Raw genomic sequence first — 10,000 nt, forward strand, 5'->3', positions numbered from 1 at the left:
TATTTTGCCTTTGGACTTCTCGAAGCTCAACTTGTGAGCAGTTCCATGCACCACTACCCGTATCTCTTAGCTTAGTTCTAGCCATGTGCGTTCAAAGCTCAACGTTAAGCTGTGTCCTGCACCACAATCGTTATATAATAAGCTTATCTCTAAGCTTTTTTGCGTTCAATGCTCAACGTTAAGCTATCCCTTCGCTTAGAACCTCGCTCTACATTTTGCCTTTGGACTTCTCGAAGCTCAACTTGTGAGCAGTTCCATGCACCACTATAGGTATCTCTTAGCTTAGTTCTAGCCATTTGCGTTCAAAGCTCAACGTTAAGCTGTGTTCTGCACCACAATCCTTATATAATAAGCTTATCTCTAAGCTTTTTTGCGTTCAATGCTCAACGTTAAGCTATCCCTTCGCTTAGAACCTCGCTCTACATTTTGCCTTTGGACTTCTCGAAGCTCAACTTGTGAGCTGTTCCATGCACCACTATAGGTATCTCTTAGCTTAGTTCTAGCCATTTGCGTTCAAAGCTCAACGTTAAGCTGTGTTCTGCACCACAATCCTTATATAATAAGCTTATCTCTAAGCTTTTTTGCGTTCAATGCTCAACGTTAAGCTATCCCTTCGCTTAGAACCTCGCTCTACATTTTGCCTTTGGACTTCTCGAAGCTCAACTTGTGAGCTGTTCCATGCACCACTATAGGTATCTCTTAGCTTAGTTCTAGCCATTTGCGTTCAAAGCTCAACGTTAAGCTGTGTTCTGCACCACAATCCTTATATAATAAGCTTATCTCTAAGCTTTTTTGCGTTCAATGCTCAACGTTAAGCTATCCCTTCGCTTAGAACCTCGCTCTATATTCAACTTTCAGATACCTCAAAGCTCAACTTATGTGGTCTGCAATTGCTCTTGAACGGGTACAATTTCTGACAGAGGGGGGTTTTTGGCCCAAATTATGCATTATTAGTTTAACCTCCGTCGCAGAACCACATTTGACCAGGTCGAGAAAAAAATTTTTTCGTGACGACCTGGTCCCCCATAGTAGGGAATGAACATGACATCTTAACCATATTTGACCATTTTCAAATTTCTCGTCGCGGAATGATGACTTTACTAGTAAAATTTGTTCCGGGTAGGGACCTCCCATACAAAATTTTCATCGCTCCAAAAGTGATTTTGTTTCACTTTTCAACATTTACAAGGTCCATAAATCATGTTTTGAGACGATATGGAAAAAAAAATTTTTTGCCCGTCTCGACCAACTCGACCGATGGTGACCACAGTAGGGTGCTCCATACAAATTTTGCTTATGTGAAATTTTTCAGTGTAAAATAAGGTTTCTCCAATCGATCGCGGGTTTCACTTTTCATCATTTGCTAGGTCTAACTATGATGTTTTGAGTGGTCCCGCAAAAATTTTTTCTTGGACCGGGCCTTCCTTCCCGGCCCTGTCGGTGTGCTCTGCAGTAGGGTGCTCCATACAAATTTTGCTTATGTGGAATTTTTCAGTGTAAAATAAGGTTTCTCCAATCGATCGCGGGTTTCACTTTTCATCATTTGCTAGGTCTAACTATGATGTTTTGAGTGGTCCCGCAAAAATTTTTTCTTGGACCGGGCCTTCCTTCCCGGCCCTGTCGGTGTGCTCTGCAGTAGGGTGCTCCATACAAATTTTGCTTATGTGGAATTTTTCAGTGTAAAATAAGGTTTCTCCAATCGATCGCGGGTTTCACTTTTCATCATTTGCTAGGTCTAACTATGATGTTTTGAGTGGTCCCGCAAAAATTTTTTCTTGGACCGGGCCTTCCTTCCCGGCCCTGTCGGTGTGCTCTGCAGTAGGGTGCTCCATACATATTTTCCTTATGTGGAATTTTTCAGTGTAAAATAAGGTTTCTCCAATCGATCGCGGGTTTCACTTTTCATCATTTGCTAGGTCTAACTATGATGTTTTGAGTGGTCCCGCAAAAATTTTTTCTTGGACCGGGCCTTCCTTCCCGGCCCTGTCGGTGTGTTCTGCAGTAGGGTGCTCCATACAAATTTTGCTTATGTGGAATTTTTCAGTGTAAAATAAGGTTTCTCCAATCGATCGCGGGTTTCACTTTTCATCATTTGCTAGGTCTAACTATGATGTTTTGAGTGGTCCCGCAAAAATTTTTTCTTGGACCGGGCCTTCCTTCCCGGCCCTGTCGGTGTGTTCTGCAGTAGGGTGCTCCATACAAATTTTGCTTATGTGGAATTTTTCAGTGTAAAATAAGGTTTCTCCAATCGATCGCGGGTTTCACTTTTCATCATTTGCTAGGTCTAACTATGATGTTTTGAGTGGTCCCGCAAAAATTTTTTCTTGGACCGGGCCTTCCTTCCCGGCCCTGTCGGTGTGTTCTGCAGTAGGGTGCTCCATACAAATTTTGCTTATGTGGAATTTTTCAGTGTAAAATAAGGTTTCTCCAATCGATCGCGGGTTTCACTTTTCATCATTTGCTAGGTCTAACTATGATGTTTTGAGTGGTCCCGCAAAAATTTTTTCTTGGACCGGGCCTTCCTTCCCGGCCCTGTCGGTGTGTTCTGCAGTAGGGTGCTCCATACAAATTTTGCTTATGTGGAATTTTTCAGTGTAAAATAAGGTTTCTCCAATCGATCGCGGGTTTCACTTTTCATCATTTGCTAGGTCTAACTATGATGTTTTGAGTGGTCCCGCAAAAATTTTTTCTTGGACCGGGCCTTCCTTCCCGGCCCTGTCGGTGTGTTCTGCAGTAGGGTGCTCCATACAAATTTTGCTTATGTGGAATTTTTCAGTGTAAAATAAGGTTTCTCCAATCGATCGCGGGTTTCACTTTTCATCATTTGCTAGGTCTAACTATGATGTTTTGAGTGGTCCCGCAAAAATTTTTTCTTGGACCGGGCCTTCCTTCCCGGCCCTGTCGGTGTGTTCTGCAGTAGGGTGCTCCATACAAATTTGCTTATGTGGAATTTTTCAGTGTAAAATAAGGTTTCTCCAATCGATCGCGGGTTTCACTTTTCATCATTTGCTAGGTCTAACTATGATGTTTTGAGTGGTCCCGCAAAAATTTTTTCTTGGACCGGGCCTTCCTTCCCGGCCCTGTCGGTGTGCTCTGCAGTAGGGTGCTCCATACAAATTTTCCTCATGTGGAATTTTTCAGTGTAAAATAAGGTTTCTCCAATCGATCGCGGGTTTCACTTTTCATCATTTGCTAGGTCTAACTATGATGTTTTGAGTGGTCCCGCAAAAATTTTTTCTTGGACCGGGCCTTCCTTCCCGGCCCTGTCGGTGTGCTCTGCAGTAGGGTGCTCCATACAAATTTTCCTTATGTGGAATTTTTCAGTGTAAAATAAGGTTTCTCCAATCGATCGCGGGTTTCACTTTTCATCATTTGCTAGGTCTAACTATGATGTTTTGAGTGGTCCCGCAAAAATTTTTTCTCTTGGCCAGTCGACCCTTTCGTCCATGTCGGTGTGTTCTGCAGTAGGGTGCTCCAACCAAGTTTTCCTAATGAAAGTTTTTCGTGGTTTCGTGTGAGTTAAAAACTCCGGAACTTGGCTTATTTTCACCATAATTTCCACATATGGTGACCAACTCAATAAACGTTTTGTGCGTATCCTATGGACAGTTTTTCGCGTTCAACTTGGTGAACTAGGGTTGTTTTCCCGAAGGGTAAAAAAATCTGGACTTAGCCAAATTTTGAAATCTCCAACCAATCTTGGCCTGTTAGATTATCTTGGTTGGGTTGCTATGGGCTGCTACGGCCTACTTGATAGGCAATGTTTCAACTCTTGGAAGCTTTCGTGGTTGTTTAGAACTGTCCATGGCCTTCTTGATAGAAATGGCTTATCGTGGCCATGGACTTAGCAACATTTTGAGATCCAATCTTGGCCTGTTAGAGTATCTTGGTTGGGTTGCTATGGGCTGGTACGGCCTACTTGATAGGCAATGTTTCAACTCTTGGAAGCTTTCGTGGTTGCTAAGCACTGTTCGTGGCCTTCTTGATAGAAATGGCTTATGGTGGCCATGGACTTAGCCAAATTTTGAATTCTCCAACCAATCTTGGCCTGTTAGAGTATCTTGGTTGGGTTGCTATGGGCTGGTACGGCCTACTTGATAGGCAATGTTTCAACTCTTGGAAGCTTTCGTGGTTGCTTAGGATAAGAATCCCGACGAGAAAGGTTTCCCGGACTTATAAAAATAACCGATTAGCCCCAAGGACACATCTTCCTTGAAAGGCTAATCATGCACCACACACCACACCACCCATAGGCTTGCAAGCAGCACTCTTGTCGAGTGCAGCAAGCCTATGCTCACATCAACTACCGTACACGTACCACCATAGGCTTGCAAGCAGCACTCTTGTCGAGTGCAGCAAGCCTATGCTCATCAACTACCATACGTACCACCACAGCCTTGCAAGCAGCACTCTTGTCGAGTGCAGCAAGCCTATACTCCACGAACTAACCACTTCACCACCAAGCATGGGTCGCCTGAGAGGATCGATGCGAACGCATCTCTACAACTCGCAGCTCCCAGCCTGTAGTCCCGTCGTTTGCGGGCGGTCGAAGGTGTCGAAACTAGTTGTATCCACGGTCGACGGGAGCACAGCCACCAGGGTTCCCTGTGATAAGGTACTTCCACGTGCAGCGTGCACCCGCCCGTTGCGGCTCAGTCTAGTGCTATAGCGGGGATGAGACGGCAGTGTGCACGGGGCAGCACCGACGGATCTCAGAGGGTTGTTAAGCCCGCTAGCTTCCGATCACCTAATGGGTTTATGATGCGCTATCAGCTCGGATTGGATACGACCTTAGAGGCGTTCAGGCATAATCCAGCGGACGTAGCGTCATACCAAAGTCCGGTCGAACTAGTATTGAGCCAGTGGTCCGTACCTGTGGTTCCTCTCGTACTGCACAGGAATTCCGTTAAGATAGCAGCATACAGCACACACCAGTAGGGTAAAACTAACCTGTCTCACGACGGTCTAAACCCAGCTCACGTTCCCTTGAAAGGGTGAACAATCCTACGCTTGGTGAATTTTGCTTCACAATGATAGGAAGAGCCGACATCGAAGGATCAATAAGCCACGTCGCTATGAACGCTTGGCGGCCACAAGCCAGTTATCCCTGTAGTTGCGAGCGAACCTCCGTAGTGAACGGACGTGTTGTGGATGAGCTCTTGTCGACGCGTGCGTGTGAGTGTATACTGTGAGTGCATACTGAGTAAGACAAAGTGTGCGAAAGAGACACCAAACGGCCACCGAGGACCTTGGTTCCACGTGTCCGGCCCCCGATCTCGGCCGCCGACCCCCCACCCAAATTTCACCCCCCCACCTATCAAGGGGGGGGAGTTTTTCGTGGGCAGGTTTTTGTTGAATATTAAGGCGAATTGTGAACCGATCCGGACGATTAAGGTGTCGTTGGATGCGTCTCGGTAAGACGCATCTTACAAAATTTTGTATGTGTGTGTGTGTGCGTTACACCGGAAGTGGCACTTGAAAAACTGTGAGTTTTTGGTGGGGGACCGTTTTACCCCCCAAAAAGTGCGTTAGTGATCTTAAAAACACTTGAGGACTATAAGTGAGAATATCCCGCGTCGATAGAGTGGTCTAACATTTTTGTGCGACGAACCGTTGCGGAGTTATAGGCTTCCAAAGTTGGAGGTTTTGGCGATTTCCGGCGTCTTTCGTTCCCATACATTTTGTATGGGACAGCTGTTCGGTTGCGCGTTTGCCGTGTGTTTCTGTGTGCGTGCGTGTGTGCGAGTGTTTGGAGTGAAAATCGGCCGTATCAGCCAGGCCACGCGTGCCAGGGCTTTGGTTTCACGTGTCCGGCCCCCGATCCTGGCCGCCGACCCCCCACCCAAATTTCACCCCCCCACCCCTTAAGGGGGGGGAGTTTTTCGTGGGCAGGTTTTTGTTGAATATTAAGGCGAATTGTGAACCGATCCGGACGATTAAGGTGTCGTTGGATGCGTCTCGGTAAGACGCATCTTACAAAATTTTGTATGTGTGTGTGTGTGCGTTACACCGGAAGTGGCACTTGAAAAACTGTGAGTTTTTGGTGGGGGACCGTTTTACCCCCCAAAAAGTGCGTTAGTGATCTTAAAAACACTTGAGGACTATAAGTGAGAATATCCCGCGTCGATAGAGTGGTCTAACATTTTTGTGCGACGAACCGTTGCGGAGTTATAGGCTTCCAAAGTTGGAGGTTTTGGCGATTTCCGGCGTCTTTCGTTCCCATACATTTTGTATGGGACAGCTGTTCGGTTGCGCGTTCTTGGCCGAGTACCGTGTGTCGTCGCGTGTGTTTCTGTGGGGAGTCAATCAACGCGCTACGTCGCCGCGAGTCGGGGAGAACACCTCCCCCGACTCCCCCCCCCCCTCCACCCTCACCCGTAACAGTGAGAGGTGGAGATGTCGTCGACGGGGCGAACCCTCCGTTCCAGGACGGAGTCAACGGAGGAGAGGCCGGCGAAGCTCTCCACTATTCTGGAGCCGCGAGTGGCTCTTACACGAACATCTGTTCCGGGAGCGAAGCAGCAGTCCCCGGAAATGTCGGAGCTGAGACAGCTCCTCAATGAGACGTCGCTCACCAACGAGCAGCTGCGAGCGACGATCGTGGGTCTGCAACAGGAGATCCAGATGCTCCGGCAGCAGATGGAAACAAATGCTGTGCAGGCCCGGCAAGATTTGCAGCTGGCCCGAGAGGAAGCCCGGATGCGCGAGACGCTGGCTCGTGAAGACAACGAGCGCCTGCGCAACGAGCTGAGGGAGGAGCGAGCCAGCTTCCAAGAGCTCCTTGCACAGACGCTGGGCTATGGAGGCAGCCAGAAGCAGCAGCAGCAGTACCAGCAGCAGCAGCAACAACAGCAGCAGCAGCAGCAACGTCGTGAGCAGCAGCAGCAACAGCGACAGCAGGGAGCGGTGTCGGCAACGGCAGCTCCGCTTTCAGACCCGGAAGGCGGCTCCTGGGCTGAAGTGGTGCGTCGTAAGCCGGCCCGGCAACCGGGGAACAAGCCGCAGCAACAGCAGCAGCAGTGGCCGCAACTACCGCAACGGGCAGCGGTTCAGCGGCAGCCGATCGCAGGACCGTCTAAGCAGCAGCCCCAGCAACATCAGGGACAACAGGCCCGGGGTAGCCAGCCTGGAGCACAACGAGGAGGTCGGCGTCAGCGGCAGCGAAAAACCAAGCCGGACGCTATTGAAATCGCCCCAGCTGAGGGACAAACCTGGACGGAGGTGTACCAGGCTGTCCGAACGGCTCCAGAAATGGAGAAACATGCTGAGGCCCTAGGCGTCGGGCGACGCACCACACGCTCCAGGCTTGTCATGGAGCTGAAGGAGAGCGCGGACGCTGCAGAAGTTCTGCAGTGCATCAAGCAGGTCTGCGCAAAGGCAGAACGGCCGGCCTCAGCTCGGCTGGTCACGCCTATGGTCGAAATCCGGTTGGACGCTGTCGACCCTTTAGCGAAGGAGACCGATGTGGCGATGGCGCTGACCAACCTGTGCCAATGCGAGGTGGAGGAGACATCGGTTCGCCTGCGACCTGCCTGGGACGGCACGAAAGTGGCGATAGTCCGCGTAACAGCCAGGGCTGCGGAGGGTCTGGTCGACAAGAGCGTCAAGATCAAATACACATCGTGTCTGATCCGGAAGGTGGCTCCTCTGCAGGCGCGTCAGCAACGGTGCTACAAGTGCCTCGAGATGGGGCACGTCCGAGCTGCGTGCAGGAGCGAAGTGGACCGCTCGACAAGCTGCATTCGCTGCGGGAAGCCGGATCACCAGGCGAAGAGCTGCACGGCGGAGGTGCGCTGCGTCGTGTGCAGCGGCCCGCACCCGGTCGGGCATCCGACGTGCCGGCGCTAAAAGTGCTGCAAGTGAACCTCGGGCGAAGCCGGGCAGCCCAAGACCTCATGCTGCAGACGGCTCGCGAGTTAGGGGCTCAGGTGGTGCTCGCCTGCGAACTATATCGACCACCTCGGGATGATCCGCGGTGGGCCATTGATGCGGAACAGAGTGTGGCGATAATAGCAACAGGGGCGTACCCTATTCAACGGCTTTGGGGGAGCGTCGTCCCGGGACTCGTGGTGGCCACCATAGCGGGAGTAACGTTCGCCAGCTGCTACGTGCCACCCAGCAGCGGCATCGAAGACTTCGTAAGCTTCCTCGGTGCGGTGGAGGTGTCTCTGGTCGGACACGCAACATCAGTCCTGGCCGGGGACTTCAACGCCTGGAATGAGGAGTGGGGGAGTGCGCGCACCACCCGGAAGGGGCAGGAGCTCCTGAGCGTGGTGGAGCAGCTGGCGCTGCATACGCTGAACCGCGGCAACGCGCCCACGTTTAAGGGCAACGGGGTTGCGCGGGAAAGCGTTATCGACGTTTCTTTTGCCAGCCAAACTATTGCGCGACCGGACTCCTGGCGCGTGCTCGATCGCTTTTCCAGCAGCGACCATGCCTACGTCCAGTTCCAGGTGGGCGTCCCAGGACAACGTCCCACGCGACGAGGCAAGCAGCAGCAGCGAAGTCGAGACGGGACAGCCAGACACGCCGGGACCCGGTGGAAGACGACGCAATTCGATAACAAGTGCTTCGACATCGCCCTCACATGCGGCCACTTCGAGCAGGTCGCAACTCCGGAGGGGCTGATCGGCGGACTGACCCAGGCGTGCGATGAGATCATGGAGAGAGTACACGGGGCTACTTTCCATCGCAAGCCCCAGGTGTACTGGTGGTCTCCTGAGATCGAGCGCCTGAGGGAGGAATGCGGAGCAGCGGAGGCCGCCCATCGCAGGGCCCAACCTTCGGAGCGTGCGGTGACGTCGGCCAGGCTGCAGGGCTGTCGACGATTGCTGCAGGCCGCCATTCACAGCAGTAAGGAAGACAGTATGCAAGAGCTGATCGATGGGGTCGAAGCCGAGGTGTTCGGACTCGGTTACAAGGTTGTTCGAGCAAAACTACGTAACAGGGCACCACCGGAAACGGACCGAGCCGTACTAGGTCCGATCGTCGAAGCCTTGTTCCCGGACCATCCGGCATTTGAGTGGCCGGACATCGACGTGTGCAGTGAGGCTCTGAGACCGGTCACGAGCTCGGAAATTCTTTCGCTGGCCGAGCGGATGGCCACCTCCAAGGCGCCAGGGCTGGACGGCATCCCGAATGCCGCAGTGAAGGCGGCAATGCGGAAGCACCCGGAGGTCTTCGCCAAGGTGTACAATCAGCTGCTCGAGCGAGGGGAGTTTCCTGCGGCATGGAAGGAGGCACGCCTTGTGCTGGTCACGAAGCCAGGTAAGCCGCCGGGCGATCCGTCGTCGCACCGCCCGCTGCTAATGCTGGGAGCAGTCGCCAAGGGGTTCGAACGGCTGATCTTAGATCGGCTGAACGACCACTTGGAGGACAGCGATGCTCCTCGCCTGTCAGCAAGGCAGTACGGGTTCCGGCGCGGTCGCTCCACGCTTCAGGCCATCGAGCGGGTGATAGAGCGAGGACAACACGCGAGGACGTTTCACCGCACCAACCAGCGGGATCCTCGATGTCTGGTGGTGGCAGCACTGGACGTCAGGAACGCCTTTAATTCTGCCAGCTGGAAGGCGATCGCGGTTGCCCTGCAGAAGCTGATGGTCCCTGCAGCCCTCCAGAAAATATTGCGCAGCTACTTTTCTGAGAGGAGGCTGGTGTACGAGACCAGCGAGGGGCCAGTGCGTCGTACGGTCACGGCGGGCGTTCCACAGGGCTCAATCCTGGGCCCGACCCTGTGGAACGCGATGTACGACGGCGTGCTTCGGCTGGTGCTGCCTGAGGGCGCCGAAGTGATCGGCTTTGCGGATGACGTCGTGGTGCTGGCGAGCGGGACGACGCCGGAGGCAGCGACGGGACTGGCGGAGACGGCGGTAGCAATGATCAGCTCGTGGATGGCGCAACACCACCTGGAGCTCGCTCCGGCCAAGACCGAGCTGGTCATTGTGTCTACGATGAGACGAGACAACACCCGAGTCCCGGTGAGTATCAATGGCGTAGAGAA

The sequence above is a fragment of the Anopheles marshallii genome (assembly GCF_943734725.1).
Source record: "Anopheles marshallii chromosome X unlocalized genomic scaffold, idAnoMarsDA_429_01 X_unloc_39, whole genome shotgun sequence".
In the NCBI taxonomy this organism is placed as follows: Eukaryota; Metazoa; Arthropoda; class Insecta; order Diptera; family Culicidae; genus Anopheles; species Anopheles marshallii.